At 44.2% G+C, this 19,137-nt stretch overlaps 1 protein-coding gene across 3 annotated transcripts in view; it reads right to left on the bottom strand.

Annotated features, from left to right (window-relative positions):
* The window catches only part of Znf532 (zinc finger protein 532), a 112,855-nt gene that overhangs the window by 90,122 nt on the left and 3,596 nt on the right, over nt 1-19,137 (bottom strand). The window lies entirely within an intron of this gene.

Here is a 19,137-nt window from a genome sequence, read left to right as displayed (position 1 = left end):
CAGAGGTACAAGTTAGTATACCATCATTATTGTTTTTGGCATGCCATCATTATTATCTTCCTAATAAAGCTGCTTTGTATTATAAAATGAGATAAAGTAAAACAATGTACCTAGGGCTGGGAAGGTGGCTCAGTGGTAGAGTGCTTGTCTTGCATGCATGAGGCCCTGGATTTGATTCCTCAGCACCAGAAAAAGCCAGAAGTGGCGCTGTAGCTCAAGTGGTAGAGCTTTAGCCTTGAGCTGAAGAGCTGAGGGACAGTGTCCAGGCCCAGAGTTCAGGCCCCATGACTGACAAAAAAAAACAAAAAACAATGCATCTAGATGATCACTGTCCCCATCTCCCAACCCAACGCCCCTCAATTTTCCTAGTTTTATATTCATATGCATTCAATCTTATGATTATATTCTCCTACACCTTCCTGTCTTCCTGTATTAATGAGCTACCTAGGGACTGGCTTATAAAACTCTTAATGGAAGGTATATCTTATTACTCAAGTAAGGTGATTTTTTTAATCCTAAATCTTATCATTTATAACGACTATAATCCTAGAAAATTCTTTCTTTTATGTTTCTATAAACATATTAAGCGGGGCACATGTGGCTCACACCTGTAATCCTAGCTACTCAGGAGGCTGAGGCCTGAGGATCACAGTTCAAAGCCAGTCCAGGCAGAGAAGTCCATGAAACTCTTTTCTCCAATAAACCACCAGAAAACCAGAAGTGGTGCTGTAGCTCAAGTGGTAGAGCACTTGCCTTGAATTGAAGAGCTGAGGGACAGCACTTAGGCCCAGAGTTCAAGCCCCACAACCGACAGAAGAAAAAAACAAAAAAGAAACATATCAAGTTATTTTCTCTAGACTGAGAACTAGAACAGCAGAGAGGAAGGAATTTTTGAAAGCACAGCAGTCGCCGAACGAAAAGACTGTGTGTGTGTGTCAGACTCCTTTCATTTCAGGCCATGCTTAAGAAAAGCCATTTGCATATTATTTCTACCACCCTGGCCTGCCGCAGGGCTACTGGGAATAGGGGGGCTTCAGAGCCAGTGCCTTAGTCACTTCCCCAGGAAGCACCACCACAGCCCCCAGGACTGCTAGCCCCCAACACCCACAGGGCCACCACGGAGAAGTACCCCCTAACCACAACCAGCAATCCTGGCCAGGCCTCTGTGACAGCGGCTGCGGTGAGAGCAGGAGTCAGGCGTGGTGGTTTCTGTTTTGGTCTGTGGCCTCATGTGGCAGCCCAGGTGGAAGGCAAGGGCTCTGCAGGGCACAGTTCCACTCATTCTCCCCATCAGACCATCCCACCTGCCCTCAAGCGCATGAGTGGCAGGTGCTCGAATCTGCAGCAAACCACATCCAAATTAAGCAACTCTGCTCAACCCACATGACCCATGTTTTCTTTTTCTTGCTCAAGAGTTCAAAAATAGAATTGTGCTGACTTGCCACGAGATGAAGGTTCTAAACAGCAGTCTATCTACTTATGGAATATACAAAGCTTCCAAAAATACCTGCCCAGTATTTCTCTGTAGAAAAGAGAACGTAAATTTAAAAGGAACAGTGCCCTCCGAACTTCTATAGGATAAATCTGCAAGAAAAACTCAAAACTCAGAATTCAGATTTTGCTAAATACAAGGTCACTGCATGGGTGGAGAGGCCTGGCATCTGCCCTTGCCTAAGGCCCCTGGCCCTACTGTAACAGGAAATAAGTCACCTGACCCAGCTGGTTATCTGACCATGTGCGCGCAAGTACGTACGTACGTGCGTGCGTGCGTGCGTGCGTGCGTGCGTGTGTGTGTGTGTATATATATACCTCCCCCCACCTGGGGGGTGGATGTCCTGTCCTTCATTTCACCTGCCGGAGCCATTGAGAACCAGGTCACCCACCTGGTTTAGACATGAGCTGTGCACAGCCATAGGGAACTGGCATAGGATCAGTAAAAAAAAGTACACAGGACTTACGCAGGTATCCATTGAGTTAGTGGTCTGTTTACTGAAAGAAAATCCTCAACCCAGGAGATTGCTATGGGGTGGTTTCTCTCCAACAGCTTCCCACACCTGAAAATGTTTATTTTTTGGAGGTGCTTAGATTTGAACTCAAGCTCAATCACCTTGTTTGCTTGGCTAGTGGTTTTATTACTTGACTCATGCCTCTAGCACTGCTTTTTGCTGCTTATTTTAGAGATACAGTCTATGAATGTTCTGCCCAGGCTGGCCTCAAACCATGATCTTTCGGGAGCTGGGAAGGTGGCTCAGTGGTAGAGTGCTTGCCTTGCATGTATGAGGCCCTGGGTTCAATTCCTCAGCACCACATACACAGAAAAAGCTGGAAGTGGGTGCTACGGCTCAAGTGGTAGAGTGCTAGCCTTGAGCTGAAGAGCTCAGAACAGTGCCCAGGCCCAGAGTTCAAGCTCCTCAACCAGCCAAAAAAAAAAATCATCTTTCATATCTCAGCCTCCTGAGAAGCTAGGATTATAAACAAGAGCCACTAGCACCAACCCAAATTCTTAAAATCTAGACAGAGGGCTGGGAAGGTTAGTGGTAGAGTGCTTGCCTAGCATGTGTGAAGGCCTGGGTTTGATTCTTCAGTATCACCTGCACAGAAAAAGCCAGACGTGGCACTGTGGCTCAAGTGGTAGAGTGCGGGCCTTGAGCAAAAGAAACTCAGGGACAGTGCCTAGGCCCTGAGTTCAAGCCCCAGGACCGGCAAAAAAAAAAAAAAAAAATCTAGGGCTGGGAAGGTAGCTCAGTGGTACAGCACTTGTCTAGCATAAAACCCTAGGTTCGATTCCTCAGCACCACATAAACAGAAAAAGCTGGAAGTGGCGCTGTGGCTCAAGTGGTAGAGCATTAGCCTTAAGCTGAAGGGCTGAGGGACAGTGCCCAGGCCCAGGGTTCAGACCCCCACGACCGGACCCCCCAAAAAAAAAAATCTAGACAAGAAAAAGAAAGCACTTTCTATAATTACTCGCAAAGAAAAATGAGCAAGGGCAGGGCGCTGGTGGCTCACGCCTGTAATCCTAGCTACTCAGGAGGCTGAGATCTGAGGATCGCGGTTCAAAGCCAGCCCGGGCAGGAAAGACCGTGAGACTCCTATCTCCAATAAACCACCAGAAAACCGGAAGTGGCGCTGTAGCTCAAGTGGTAGAGCGCGCTCGCCTTGAGCTGAAGAGCTGAGGGACAGCGCCCAGGCCCAGAGTTCAAGCCCCAGGACCGACCCAAAAGAAAAAAAAAAAGAAAAATGAGCAAGGATTCTATCTGCTACAACAGGATGACATGTCATTGATTTTAGGGTACAGGAACAAGGTTCTAAACCAAAAAAGAAGGTCTGCTCAATTCAAGGGCATATGTGCAAAAAAGAACTTGGGTCAGGCGCCAGTGGCTCAGGAGGCTGAGATCTGAGGATTGCGGTTCAAAGCCAGCCCCAGCCGGGCAGGAAAGTCCATGAGACTCCTATCTCCAATAAACCACTCACGAAACCAGAAGTGGCGCTGTAGCTAAAGTGGTAGAGTGCTAGCCTTGAGCTGAAGAGCTGAGGGACAGCCTAAGCCCAGAGTTCCAGCCCCACAACTGACAAAAATAAATTAATTTAAAAAAAAAAAAGAACTTGGGGAACAGTTGGTTGTAAAACATAGGTAAAACGTTAGGAATTATATAAATGTTTACCAATAAGAAAATGATTATGGGGCTGGGAAGATGGCTCAGTGGTAGAGCGCTTGCCTTGCATGCCTCTGAGGCCCTGGGTTCGATTCCTCAGCACCACATAAGCAAAAAGAAAAAAAAAAAAAGAAAATGATTATGCTATACAAATGACTATATCAGTTACTCAATTTCTTTTAAAAAATTTGGTAAAATTCACCATTTTAACCATCTGGTTTGGTTTAGTTTTTGTGGTCCTGGAAATGGAACCCTAGGACTCGTACACGCCAGGCAAGTGCTCTACCACTGAGCTACATCTCTAGCTCCATTTTAACCACTTTTCAGTATACACTTCAGAAGTGTTAGAGACATCTATGATGTCTTTGGTACAATCTATTTTATGATTTTGACTGTGCTGTCATTAAAAGGCAGAGTCACTATAAACTACTGACCTGGAACAATGAAAAAAGACCATCAAGGAAAAACTAGGTCATATTTTTAATGTAAGATTCACAGAAAGGCTTATAAAGAGCACACGACACCTTTTGCCTTTTATTTAGAAAAAGGCAGGGGAGAACTGTCACAGTACTTTGAGCTTTTACTCTATTTAAAGAAAAATTTCTTTACATAAAATATTAAATATAGGGCTGGGAAGCGGCAAAGTGGTAGAGTGCTTGCCTAACATGCATGAAGTTCGAGTCCTCAGAACCACATAAACAGAAAAAGCCAGAAGTAGCATTGGGGCTCAAGTGGTAGAATGCTAGCCTTGAGCAAATGAAGCTCAGGGGCAGTGCCCAGGCCCCGAGTTCAAGCCCCAGGACTGGTTAAAAAAAAAACTAAATATAACATTTCCCCGTTATATGGGTTGAGGATAAACCTCTGTGAGAGTTAACCTAGCATGCATGAGGCTCAGCACCCCCCAAAAAAGCTCATCTGGATGTATGCACAGATGCATGAATAGATGGATAGATAAGATTTGCATTTTTCAAACTCCTATCTATACAAAAAAGGAAACAGGTCCAAGTTTCAATTTACTACAAATTTTCAATTTACTACAAAATTAGAGAAAGTCAAAACCATCAGTCAGGACAATTGTGTCAAGACACTTTTGTATAAGCTCCATTTCCCACTAGATAGGATACCCTTGTGCTAGCAGTGTACTAATGAATTTATACAAAGATTGAATGGGTCTAAGCAAAGTCTGTCTCCATTAACCTCAGAAAATGCATTTAGACTGCTTAAAGTGGGCTAGTCTAAATATCTTCACTGTTAGATACAAACTGCCTTTCTCTTAATAAATCACATTTGATAAATTCCAAAATGTCTTAAGATACTACCTTTTCATGTAAATACTAGTAACAAAAGAGTAAAATGCTTAAAAGTAACCTTGTTTACTCTGTAAAAGGATGCTTTTGGTGTTTTATAATATTCATGCTTTTTAGCATCACCTCTACAATTTTAGTTTGAAGCAAATTATAGATTTCTTAAATTAGAAGTAGTATTTTGCGCACAGAAAGAACTTTAAAATAATTTCCCTTTGTCACCTGAATAAGCCTTTAAAATGTCTGCACCCAAGTCCTAAATTCTGCTCAGAAGCCTGTTCCTACATTGTGGCCACCAGAAGCAATCTTTCCTGTTCCTTCTCATTTGTTTTCCTTTATTTTTTTAAATATTTTAATCGTTAGTCACTGACATCTTTATTTTAAAAGTTTGGACTGGGAATATGTCTCAAGTGCATTCTTTTTTGTATGTGTACTGGCTGGTCCTGGGGCTTGAACTCGGGGCTTGGGTGCTGCCCTGAGCTTTTTGTTTTGCTCAAGACCAGTGCTCTATCATTAGAGCCACTGCTCCACTTTCAACCTATTGACAGTTTAGTGGAGCTAATAATCTTACAGACTTTTATGCCTGAGCTGGCTTCTCACTGAGATCCTCAGATCTCAGCCTCCTGAGTAGCTAGGATTATAGGCATGAGCCACCAGCATTGGGTGCTAACTCAGAATTCTAAATCATGATGCACTACTGGCTTCTCAGTATGGTGGCAAGCCATTGCTCCGTTGCTCCATTCCATCCTCCTCTCCCTCCAAGCTGGAGAGAGCATAGACAAATAGCTCCCTGCAAGTTATCTCTACAGTTCTGAGTCCCCAAAACCACACCAAAACCATGCTAATTCTCACTAGATGGTAAATCCAATCGTTTCTCCACCTTTCAACTGAGATCAAGCGTAGCTGCCAAATTCACTAAAAACCTTTTTTTTGATTATGGAAATACTGTATTTGCATCTGTAAAAAATGACTAAGAGTACCCCATAGTTATCATTCCCAGTCTACCACTGCTGATATTTAAAATAAACTCATCTATCAGCCCTCATCCTAGAGTAGATAGAAAACAGATTTTTTTAAAAAATCAAGAGAATGAATTACATCATTTCAAAAATCACAGTTATATGAAGAAGGAGGAGCAGGAGGAGGAGGAGCAGGAGGAAGAGGAGAGGCATGAAATCTCTAAGAATTCCTCACAAGTAAGTCTCTTCCATCTTCCAGAAGCTTCAAAGACACTGGTGGCTCAAGCCTGTAATCCTAGCTACTCAGAGGCTGGTGTCTAAGAATCAAGGTTCAAAGCCAGCCTGAGCAGGACAGTTGGTGACTCATCTCCAATTAATCACCAAAAACTGAAAGCCACAAGTGGAGCTGTGGCTTAAGTGTTAGATAGCTAGCCTTTAGCACAAAAGTTCAGGGATAGTACCCAGGCCCTGAGTGCAAGCCCTAGGACCAGGAGATACACAAAAAGACAACCAATAGCATCCAATGCTGTTACCCAGGCATGCGTCTCTGGTTACTAAAACTATCCATCAAAAAAAAAAAAAAAAAAAAAAAAAGAAGGCTGGCTTCTACAGACTAGGAATTTGGGAGTATTGGGCTAAACACACACACACACACACACACACACACACACACACACACACACACACACACACACACACACACACACACTATACACATGATTCCTTTTCTCACAGTCCTCTGAACTTTTGATGGAGTGAATTGTGCTCCAAGTGCCCAGACCTCCCAGATGCTGGAGCTCTCACAAAGCACCATATTTGCTTATACTGGAGGTAAGTGTCAAGTAATGACTCTTTGAGAGCTAGTTTTAGGAAAATGGTTCAGTTTGGAGTTTGATTAAAGAAAAGTACTGCCTGCCCATTTGTTTCCCTGACAACTGGAACTCCACATGCTTTTCCCCGCAGGCCAACTCTACATCAACCTGAAGTTGATGATATATATATATATACACACACACATATATATATATATACAAAAAAAAAAGCATACATGCTCGACCAAATAGGAAAGACAGCAATGAAAGGTTTCTTCAGAAGCTGAATTTTAATGATATCAAGATTATTTTAAAAGCCAGAAGCGGAAGTATGGCTCAAGTGGTAGAGTGCCTTGAGCAAAAAGTCTCAGGGGAAATGCCCAGGTCCGGAGTTCAAGACTGGCAAAATAACAACAACAGCAAAATCTCAGCGGGATATCTGTGAGTACTGCCAAAAACAGGCTCTGTGTATTTAGACAGGGTACATGCGCACAAGCAGGTATAGGTAGGTCTGGTAAGATAGGGAAACTGCTACTTAGCATAGCACGGGCTTTCAGGAGCCACAGCCACATCAGGGCCCTGAGGCAAGCAAGGAACACACTAGGTTTTGACAACAGTAGAAACACTGGTTGACCTCAAAGCAGTGGCTCTGAACATCAAAGACATTTGAGCCTCCACCACACCGCTACAGAAATGACACTTCTAAACCACAGCACACTGCAGCAGGCAGAAACACAGGAATCAGAGTAAGATAAATTGAGTCCCGGCTTTTCCCTTTCCAAGTCTGAAAATTCATCAGGGAACCAGTGGTTCATGTCAGTAAGCCTATAACTACTCAGGAAGCTGAGCTCTGAAGGAAAGCAGTTCAAAGCCAGCCCCCACACAGAGTCTATGAGACTCTGTCTCCAAAATGACCAACCAAAAACCAGGCTGGAGGCATAACTCAGTGGTAGACTATTGGCCAAAAAAAAAGGTAAAAAAATCCAGCTGGATGCAGTAGTATGTATGTTTTGAAAGCCAACACTCAGGGGACTAAGAGGAAATGTGTTTGAGATTAACCTGGTACACACAGGAAGTTCAAGCCCAGCCTGAGATACACAGTACAATCCTTGCCTCAAAAAACAGTAGGAAGAGGCTGAGAGCTGAGGATCAGGGTTCAAAGCCAGCCCCAGCAGGGATATCCACGTGACTCTTATCTCCAATTAACTACCGAAAACTGGAAGTAGAGCTGTGGCTCAAAAGTGGTCAAATACTAGCCTTGAGCAAATGAGCTCAGGGGCAGTGCCCAGGCCTTGAGTTCAAACCCCATGATTGACCAAAAAAAAAAAAAAAAAAGCAAGCAAGCTCAGGGACAAGACTGTAGCACAGAGGTCTGGAGGAAAGTAAGGCACACACTGACGCACCCGTGCAGACAGTAAGAAGACAGACGTCATCAGAAGAGCCAATAACACACAGAGCATGGTCAAGCACATCCTAATGTGGCCTGTAGAGACCGGCAGCCCAGCAAGGTCTTCTAAGAAACAAAACAGATGCAGACAAGGTTTTTCCTCTCCTCAATGACCTGAAACCTGAGCCCTGTGTAACCAGACGTGACAGCTAAATTCAAAACCCAACCAGAGTCAACAATATCCAACAGCTCAAGATCAGAGAACAAATGCTGTTTTAATTCTGAGTCATCTAAATCAAAACCATTAAAGCCTGTTCATTGCTGTCATACACTAAACTATGTGTTTAATCTTCCCCAAAATTAACACTCACCAGAAAACCGGACTAGCATTTTGCCAAATACTATACATACTATAACAGGCCCAGTCGCACACCATGTGCACCTGTGCAGCCACCACAGACGCAGATACACACCTTTGTCACAGAGGCCTCGCCTGTACATTTAGATCCCATGAGGGACCCTTAGCATTAGCTCTGAAAAGTTCCTCCAGTCACTTGGTCACGTTTCCTTCCTTCGATGCCTTTGCCCAATACATTGCTCAGACACCCAGTATGAGCCATGCATTTACAGAGCAAATACTAAAAACAAGATGCTGGTTTTATGATTCTGAATCATTTTTTATAGAGAACATATTGGGGCTGGGAAGGTGCCTTAGTGGTAGAGTGCTTGCCTAGCATGCATGAAGCCCTGGGTTCGATTCCTCAATACCACATAAACAGAAAAGGCCGGAAGTGGCACTGTGGCTCAAGTGGTAGAATGCTAGCCTTGAGTAAAAGAAGCTCAGGGACAGTGCCCAGGCCAAGTTCAAGCCCCAGGAATGGCAGAGAGAAAGAGAGAAAGAGAGAGAGAGAGAGAGAGCGCGCAGATTCACACGGGGGTGGGGGGTGTTTTGTTTGGTTGTTGTTGTTTGGCAGTCCTTAGGGCTTAAACTCAAGGGTCTGGGTGCTATCCCTCAGCCTCAGTACTCAAGGCTAGTGCTCTACCACTTGAGCCACATCACCACTTCTGACTTTCTCTGAGTAGGTTATTGGAGGTTAAGAGTATCATGGACTTTCCTGCCAAGGCTAGCTTCAAACCTCGATCCTCAGATCTCAGCCTCTTGAGTAGATAGGATTACAGGCATGAGCCACCAGCTTCAGATTCACATTTTCTACATTGTGAAGAGTTCATCCATCTTGGCTCCTGGCATGAGAATGATAAAGATAGAGCTCAGATTAGAAGGGCCTGGTTGTCAAGTTAATTTTGTTCCTGGCATACTCCTAACCTCTCCGAGCCTTAATCTCCCTGGCACAAGACCATAAGGCTATGCAGTTGCCTGGCTTGCTGTGAGCCCTAACAACACAGAAATCAAAAAGCAGCCCATTTCCCTAACTCCGTTTTCCCAAAGTAGCTGAGTCATCCTTCAACTCATAGTGGGGCTCTCATTTTTCACCATTTCTCACCAAGAGCTGGCCACTGCTCCCACTTTCCTCTCATGAAGCGGATTCTGTGTGCCCGTACTGGGACTTAAGCTCAGTATCTGAGCATTGCCCAAGGCTGGTGTCTACCACTTGAGTCCGACTCCACTTCTGGCTCTGTAGTGGTTAACTGAAGGGTAGAGTCTTAAGGACTTTTCTGTCCTGGATAGCTTCAAACTGTGATCCTCAGATCACAGTCTCCTGAGTAACTAAGATTCCATTGTGTGAGCCTCTAGCACCTAGCTCTCGAACACAGTTATTACCTTATCTAACCTAAGGGAGAGATCCACAACATCACTAAATATGAACACTACTGCACACAGAAATACAGCTTGACTTATTCCAGACCAGCACTAATAGAAACATGAAAATTATAGTTCTAAGTTTTGTAGAAATTATAATTTAGAGGAAAAAAAGGAGAATGATTAAATTTTAATGATTAATTATGAAGCTGGGGGCATAACTCAGTAGAACATGTGCTTAGAATGTGCTAACCTAATATCAAAAAAATAGTAACAAGCTGTGTTCAATCCTAACATCAAAAAAATAGTAACAAGCTGGGCACCAATGGCTCACACCTGTTATCCTAGCTACTTGGAAAGTTGAGATCTGAGAATCACAGTTCAAAGCCAGCCTAGGCAGAATAGTCCCTGTGAGACTCTTATCTCCATTAAACAACTCAAAAAAGCCAGAAGTAGCACTGTGACTCAAGTGGTAGAGCGCTAGTCTTGAGCACAAAGAGGCTCAGGGATAATGCCCAGTATGGACAAAAAATAAATAATAATTGTATTTAACCAAAATCTTCAGTTCAATATACAATCATATATTTCATATCCTCTTTATTAAGTCTTCAAAACTGAGTGTGCATCTTACTAAGCAAAATTTCAAGAGCTCAGTGGCCATAGGTGGCCAGTGGCTACTGGACACAGCAATTCCCAAAATAAAATAACTTTTCATGGATCTGTCAATGCCATCTCCACTCAACTTTCCGTTAGACCCAAATCCCAGTGTGCAGTCACTGGGACATAAATGTAGGATGAAAGGAAAGGTATTTGCTAACCTGGCAGATTTTCACAGCTAACTTTGATTCTGTTTTAAACTTTGGTCAAGAGAAGTGACAACAATATACAATCTTGACCATGGTCAATCATTGATTGGGCTGCCTTTTTTTAAATTTTTGTTTCTCCCTGAGTTTGAATTTAAGGTTCTCTGGAACCATGACCTTAGCCCTGATTGGACTATTTCCATGAGCAGGAAAGTTGAGGTACAAGATTATAATTAGAAAATCTGAGCAAGACGTCCAACTACAAATGAAACTACAACCAAGTAGGAACATGTATACTACCCTTTTACCTACATTTCACACACCTTGGGAGGGGGGGGGGGTGGAGGATTGGGTCCTAGGGTTTGAACTTGGGCAGTCCTTGGGCTTTTATGCTCAAGACTATCATTTTACCACTTGAGCCACAACTCCACTTCTGGCTTTTTTGTTGGTTAACTGGAGAAGTCTAAAGAACTTTGCTGCTAGGGCTGGCTTTGAACCACAATCCCTAGATCTCAGCCTCTGAGTAGCTAGGATTAAAGGCATGAGCCACCAGTACCCAGCCATTTCACCCACTTTTATCCAGGTACAGGGAAACTGTAGCTGAAGCCTTGGACACAGGCAGGTGACACACTGTGTGTTTTCATGGTCAAAAACATCTACTTGCAAATGAAATGAGGTTGGAGAGGAGATCCAAGACCAACCATCACCACCACCACCACCACCCCCAAAACAGCACAGAAAATGTCCTTTTCCCTAAACAAGGAGACCAGGAAACAGAATAACAGCGACAATTATATGAAAGACTTACAGCACTGTGTATACATTCAATCCTCACAACCACCCGCAAGAAGAGCATGATTTGGAATGTAAGTCATTTGCTCCAGGTCCCACCGCTAGAGCCACATTCACAATAGTAACAGGCAGAACACACGTGTGTATCACTAGGGGTCAGCACACAGAACCATGTCATGAGGAACCTGACACAGCCCTACACATCTGCATGGCCTTATCACCCAGGGTTGGCCAAGTGCTGAGCATCACCATTTGAGACCTCTTCTCCCTTCCTGCTATAGAAAACCAGCCCAACTGTTAAAGGTCAGCTTATGAGACGTTTAATTTGATTAACCCATGAATTCAGGATTATAAACATGAGTGAGATTATTTATCATCAAAACACAGAATAAATGGAAGGCAGAGAAAAGAGCATGGCGGATGGGCCAGAATAAGGAGTTTGGCTGCTTTCAGGATTTTACTACCTGACCAGCTGCTGGTTTCCTGATGAGCCTTTCCCTACAATTTGGGTTCACTCTAGAAAATGAGGTGATAACTTCAAAGATCTGAATTATTTTCAGCTATGTGAGACTTTAAAACAGGAGCGTTGACCTTTTTTTTTTTTTCTGGCCAGTAGTGGGACTTGAACTCAGGGTCAGGCACTGTCTCTCAAGACTAGAGCTCAATCACTTTGAGCCACAGCACCATTTCCAGTTTTCTGGTGGTTAATTGGAAGTAAGAGTCTCACAGAGCTGCGACACTGGTAGCTCTCATACCTGTAATCCTAGCTACTCAGGAAGCTGAGATCTAAAGATCATGGTTCCAAACCAGCCTGGGCAGGAAAATCCATGACTCTTATCTCCAATTAACCACCCCCAAAAAACAAGTAGAGCTGAGACTCAAAGTGATAGGGTGCTAGCCTTGATCAAAAAAGGCTCAGATACAACACCCAGGCCCTGAGTTCAGGCCCTGTGACCTACCAAAAAAAAAGTCTCAGTCCTGCCCAGATTGGTTTTGAGTCATGATTCTCAGATCTCAGCCTACTGAGTAGCTAGGATAACAGGCATAAGACACCTCCAGGCTGGGTTAAACTTTCCACCTATTGAAATTTTCAACCACCGGGCACTGGGGGCTCATGTCTATAATCCTAGCTACTCAAGAGGCTGAGATCTGAGGATCAGAGTTCAAAGCCAGCCTGGGCAGGAAAGTCTGTGAGATTCCGATCTCCAATTAATTGACTACCAGAAAACAGAAGTAAAGCTGTTGTTCAAGGTGTTAGATCACTAACCTTGAGCAAAAAAAAGTTTTCAACAATCTAATTCTTAGTACTTAGATCTCCAGGTGGGGGGAAAAAAAAAACCTGTTCAAAAGAAAATTATAAAAGCAACAATCATTGTTAACCCTAAGTATCAGCCTCAAAAACAAGTTTGTATCCCAAAAAGAAAAGGCTGAACTGAGAACTGTACAATCAAATTGTCTTTAGGTCTCTACAGGTCATTCGTAATGCTTAGAAGCTCTAACTATATGAAGTTGTAATAATGGAAAAGAAAACAACATGAAAATAGCATTTGGGGGCCTACAACCACTGAGTAGAAGCTCCTCAGTAGAGAATACATGGGACAGTTAAAAAAAAAAAAAAAAAAGCCCTTACAGTTTGTCTACAATTACTTATTTCAGTCTCCAGATGTAGATTAAACCAAATTTACTTCCATCCCCTGAGGTCTAAGACAGCCAGAATTTAGAACTTCTGGCCTAGAGATGATTCAAATAATTCCCTAAACTGTGTTTATTTATTATTGGATTTTTCTCAGCATGACTTCCAGTGTATTTCACTTTTCTTCTCTTTTTCAAAGAGCACATAAGACAAAAGGAAGAATCCTTGCTTTTATTCTGTGCCTGTACCCTTGTGCTCTGGAAAACTGTTAAAGTCTTGACAGGCCAGTAGCTCAGACCAGTAACCCTAGAAACTGAAGAAGCTGAGATCTAGAAGACTGAGGTTCAAAGCCAGCCCAAAGCAAGCCTCTTGAGTTCAAACCTTGACATTGGAGGGCAGGGGGAAGGGGGAATTTTCATAAATTGTTCAACATGCTATTGCTAGAGCTCTGTTACCGACAGCAGATTCTCCTCTGTAGGGTAGTCTGGGAGATCTGGCTAAACATGAAGATGGTGGACCTCAAACCTCACCATTACACAGGCCCAGGAACCAGGCCTCACCTCATCTGAGCACTATTAGTATCTGTTGCTTGACACCTGCTAACTCCCGGGGTCCATCCTTTTCCCTACAGCCCTAGTGCTGAACCCCTAGGTGAGTGACCTGACCCATACTTCCAGTCCTCCTCAATCACCATTTATGATCTGGGAAATGTTAGCCAAGGCCCCTGACTCAGTTTCCCTACTGGTACCATAGGGGATACCTGTAGGGTGCGCATCTCATCGCATTGACATTGTGTGATCTCATTAGCAAAGGATCACTCCCACATTGCATGTCCATAGGTGTTAGCTTTGGACACTATTTTCAACCTTTCTGGAAATGTTGGTCTGCAGACAGACCAAACCCAGAGCATATCCTGTACGAGCAAGCACTCTATCACTAAAAACTTTTGCCCTCCCACAATTTCTGGTGCATACATTTTAAGTTCCCTCCTTATTAATAGGCTTTCACTATGTAAACCATTACCTCCCAGGACCCCTAACTCAATCCTTTTTAGCCTTTCTTCTTCTCACCCCTCAGTTCTATACTAAGGCAGTCTCCGCTTATCTGTGACTTCATTTTCCAGTCCCCTGGGATCAACAGCAGTTAGAAAAGTTAAGTGGAAACTTCCAGAAATGAGTTGTAAGTTTCAAATAACTATAGTGTTATAATTGTTCTGTTCTAGTACTAGCTATTGTTATTCTCATACTGTATCTAACATACATATTATCACAGGTAGGCATGTACAGAAAACAGTACACAGAGCTCAGTACTATGTACTATCTACTCAGTACTGTGCACACTGAGCTCAGTACTATGTACCCTGCACCATTTCAGATGCCCAATGGCATTTTTGGAACATGTCCTGTGGAGGAAAGTGACAGTTCTGGCCTCCCAACCTAGACCTTCAGCCTAAACACCCTCCTAACGTCCAGACTGAGCCACTGAGCCCAAACCTGACCTCCCCTCCCAGACCATTCCCAAATCTCTCCTGGTTTGCCATCAAGACAGAAAGAACCAAGGGACCCAGATGGCCACTCACGGGCACCCTATCAACACCTGGCCCTCTGCCCAACCACTACCTACTGTTCCAACCCTACAGCCACATATCCCTCAGGTTTTCTCCTCTGAACTGTTACAGGGAACACACTCATCCTCCCTGCCGCCATCCCACCCCCCCACTCCCACCCAGAGACTGCCACGGGACCTTTGTGGTGACAGGCAAGTCTTTCTGCCAATGCTGGCCACAGAAGTTTACACTGCAGTGTACTAAGACCTGCAGCAGTTTGGCCTTGCCTGATGCCTAGAGGTACCAACCTGGCTTCTTACATGTTCTCTGTGCCTTCATACCCCTACTCCAGCCCTGCACGCTCTCTCCCCTCAGCCTGGGTGGCCTGCCGGGCACCATGCCTTACATTCTCACTCAGGGCTTTCCAGGTTTGGCTCAGAGGCCACTTCTTCAGGGGCTCCCCTCGCGACCCTTGGCATTATAAGGCCATTTGCATTCCTCTCATAGCTTCTCTAGTCTACTTCCCACTGGATTTTTCTCTCTGGTTTCCTTTGCCTTGTGCATTCACAAGACCTAACTAACACAATGCTGGGGGCTCAGGAAACAATAAGTATGGAGTGAACAGCTGAAAGAATCCCTGAATTAACCCAGCTCACCACTGTCCTCCACCATGACCTCTGCCTACTGGTTCTCTCCCATCCTGAAAGCTATTTTATCCTTTCGTGTGTGTGTGTGTGTGTGTGTGTGTGTGTGTGTGTGTGTGTGTGTGTGTGTGTGTGTGTGTGTGTGTGCGCGCGCCAGTCCTGTAGCTTGAACTCAGGGCATGGGCACTGTGCTTTTTTGCTCAAGACTAGCACTCTACCACTTGAGCCACAGCTTCAGTTCTGGTTTTCTGGTGGTTTAATTGGAGATAAAAGTCTCACAGTCTTTCCTGCCTGGACTGGCTTTGAACCACCATCCTCAGATCTCAGGTGTGAGCGCCCAGCCCCCAGCTATTTTATCCTTTTCAATGCTAATAATCTGCTTGCGAACTCCAGTGCCCCTATTTTAGTTGCTTTGCTTTGCTATATTTACTCCCTTACAAGGTATTAAAGCTGAATAAGAACTTCAAAGAGTAAGTAGAGTGTCACCAATATTTTGGCAGTCAATAAATCAAACTATAATGAAGAGGTTATTTACACACAACTATGATTTATTTCAACAAAGATCTCCGGTATCATTTTCCAAAATTTCAGCTCTATTATTGGGTGCTGTTTAACTGAACCTGAAGACAAATGTGAAAACTTAAACAGCCAAATGGTTCTGAAGACATTAAAAATAGCTGGAGGAAATAAAGGATATTTTACAACTTGCAGGTTTTTGTTTCCATTTTGGCTAATTCCGATTAGTTCAGGGCTATAAAGCATGTCATCCCATTAAAGAGCTGTATTATCATGATCATCCCTCAGTGTCCACAGTGTTCACGGGTGTGCCAAAGTCACATCGTTCCACGCTGTTACAATGAGCTCAGTTTGTTTCATTCAAACTTCTCATTCCCATGTACAGACCATAGGACCTGGCAAGTGCCCTATTTTCCCAGAGAAGTGAAGACCTTTCATCACAATCAACAAGAAAGGGGAACAACCCTAAAGTCTTTCAACCAGTAAGCAGATAAACAAATTGTGGTACATCCATACAGTGGAATACTACTCAGTGATTTTTTTTTTAATGTGCCAATAGTTCACGTCCATACAACTCTAGCAACTCAGGAGGCTGAGATCTGAAGATCCGCAGTACAAAACCAACCTGGGCAAGAAAGTCCATGAGACTCTTATTTCCAATTAAACTGGAAGTGGCGCTGTGGCTCAAAGTGGAAGAGCACTAGCCTTGAGCAAAAAAGCTCAGGGGCAGTGCCCACGTCTTGAGTTCAAATCCCACAACCAACAGAAAGGGAAAAACTCAGGAACACCACTCAGGTTCCTGAGTTCAAGCCCAGGGCTCAGCCAAAACAAAAATAAACAGAAGAATAACAGCCCTAGAGGGAAATGGAGAGAGTATGGATGACGTGATAAAGCATCAGCCTAGAAGGATAAACAAGGGAGCATGAGGCCCTGGGTTCAAACCCCTCTAACCAGCACAGCCGTGGGGGAGGGGAGGAGGAAGACCATCCTTATTAACACAAAGATGTGTCTTTCTGCTGTTCTCCTTTTCCAAGATTCATGGAATAGGAGCTTTTAGGAAAGTAAGGAAAGGACAGCCCCAAGGATTCTTCAAGTCCTTCCAGTCTCCCTAGTACTGTCTCCTCTTCCCAGGCTTCACATCTGGGCCACCTCTGCACCAGCAGGGCACATGGGATAGAGAAAGGCACTATTTGAAAGCCATAAAAATAACCTATGCTCCTAGGAAAGCTCAAAGGAAGAAGTATAGGGGAATGGAAAAACGAGGCTCCTAAATCACCCTGTCCCAAAGTATATGCAAAAAGTTGTATTTATGCCACCTACCTCTTCCCTAGACCTTCGTTTAAAAAAATAAGTGACCACGGAAGTGGTGCTGTAGCTCAAGTGGTAGAGCGCTCACCTTGAGTTGAAGAGCTGAGGGACAACGCCCAGGCCCAGAGTTCAAGCCCCACGACCGACAAAAAAAAAAAAAAAAAGTGACCAGAAGTAATGGCACATGCCTATAATTCCAGCACTTGGGAGATACGTGGGAGGCTCGTGAGTTCAAAGCCAGCCTGGCTGCATAGTAAGATTCTGATTTTAAAGTAAATAGAAGTCGAAAGGGAAAGGGGTGGGGGAGGAGTAAGGGTACACTCCTGAACCAGGTGAGGCTGAAAGCTATAAAAGCCTGGATCTAGTGTTCCTGAACACGGAAAATATGACTACATTTCAGGCAAAGGATAAAAACAAGAAGTGTTCAACACTTGAGCCAGTTACACTTTCTTTCCAGTGTACCCTGGGCCAAACCCACACATTCCAGCTTGCAGAGGGAAGGCCCGCGGGTCGTCCACCCAGGAGACAGCCACAGGCAATTCCAAGCAGGCGCCAGGCTCAGACTCCAGTGCAGGCCCCGCCCCAAGTGTGGGTGCCTGGGCTGGCCTTGCCTCTTGGCTCTCCCGGCTCTCCCGGTTTGCCCAGGAAGGAACAAGCCCTTGCATATTCTCCAGAATTCTCAGGTCCCGCTCCCCAGAGCCCAGGGCCTGCTGCATTGTTAGAGCCCAGCGTGAGATCAACACCTGAGGCCAGCTCCAATCCAAGATGAGCTCATGATTGCTGCCCGGGGGAACCAGCTCTCCAACCTTAAGCAGCATTTGCAGCTGGAAAGACTGGCCTGGATGTAAAACAAATGCTATTTTCAGGAGACTTAGTGGGGGGGGGGGGGGGGGGGGTTAACAAAGCTAAAAACCATCAGGCAAGTAAGCCAGAACATTCCATGACATGAAGTACCTAAAAAAGGTTTTGTTTTGTTTTGGTTTTTTTTTTTTTAACATATTCTTAAGAAATAGTCATTGCAAGAGGCAAGTTGTCCAAGTTAAATAAAAAATCCCCAGCTCTAGAAACACAGGAACGAAGGACTGAATGGTAAAACAGCTTATTGTATTAAGCTAATTAAGGTTTATCATATTAGCCATCTGAGTTTTAGTTGGCACCAGAAATGCCGAAACAGCATATCATGCAACATAGGTTCCGATCTGCTTTGCAAGCATATTTCTGCCCCAGTCATCCACAGAACCTCTGGCAGTTGGAAATAAGATAGAACTGAAAACCAATTTTAACCCAGTGATTCGCAAAGAATTTTGTTCCATCGTCTAAGCTATTTGCTGGTACATCCACCCGAGATTACATTTATCTCCATTAAATACTGCCCAAAGTCTTCCAAGCTAACCAACGTACTCTTGTCCCCCTTTTACCAGTGGATTACTACAGGCAAATGAAAAACATTTCAATAATTAAAAAAAACCCTGCATACTTAACACCCTTCACTGCAGCTAGACTGCCCACCAACTGCCAGCACAGGACTTAACCAATTCTGAGATCCACGACATTTTGAAAAGACTATTTTGCTGAGCCCAGAGAGGCACAAAATAACCCACTTCAAAGTGAGGGAGAAATGTACTTGCAATCACGTCTCCTATGGGCACCTCTTGACTATACTTTTAACCAAACCAGCAGAAGGGCAGAACAAGTTCTGTGGCTGAGCTCAAGTGGGATCAGAGTCTGGAGAGACAGGTTTCCTGTTTGGGGAAGTTGTCTTTCTTTTCACAAGGAACCCCCAAGGCAAATTGTTTCATGTTCCTCTGGAAGCTCCCCCAGCCTTTGTTCTGAATTCACTCTGCTACCCTCCTCTCTGCTTTCTCCTCTCCCTCTCCAACCTCTGGTTTGGGAAGGTGCACAAAAATGCCAGCTCAAATCTAACTGCAGTCTTTTGAAAGCATTAAGACATTTTCTACTACCCATTACAGTAAAGCTGTGAATTGAGAGATATCTTTGCTGAGATGAAACCAGACTCCCCG

This window comes from Dipodomys spectabilis, unplaced genomic scaffold, assembly GCF_019054845.1.
Source record: "Dipodomys spectabilis isolate Male_0828 unplaced genomic scaffold, ASM1905484v1 ptg000024l, whole genome shotgun sequence".
Taxonomy (NCBI): domain Eukaryota; kingdom Metazoa; phylum Chordata; class Mammalia; order Rodentia; family Heteromyidae; genus Dipodomys; species Dipodomys spectabilis.
This window is presented reverse-complemented; position numbering and strand designations above follow the sequence as displayed.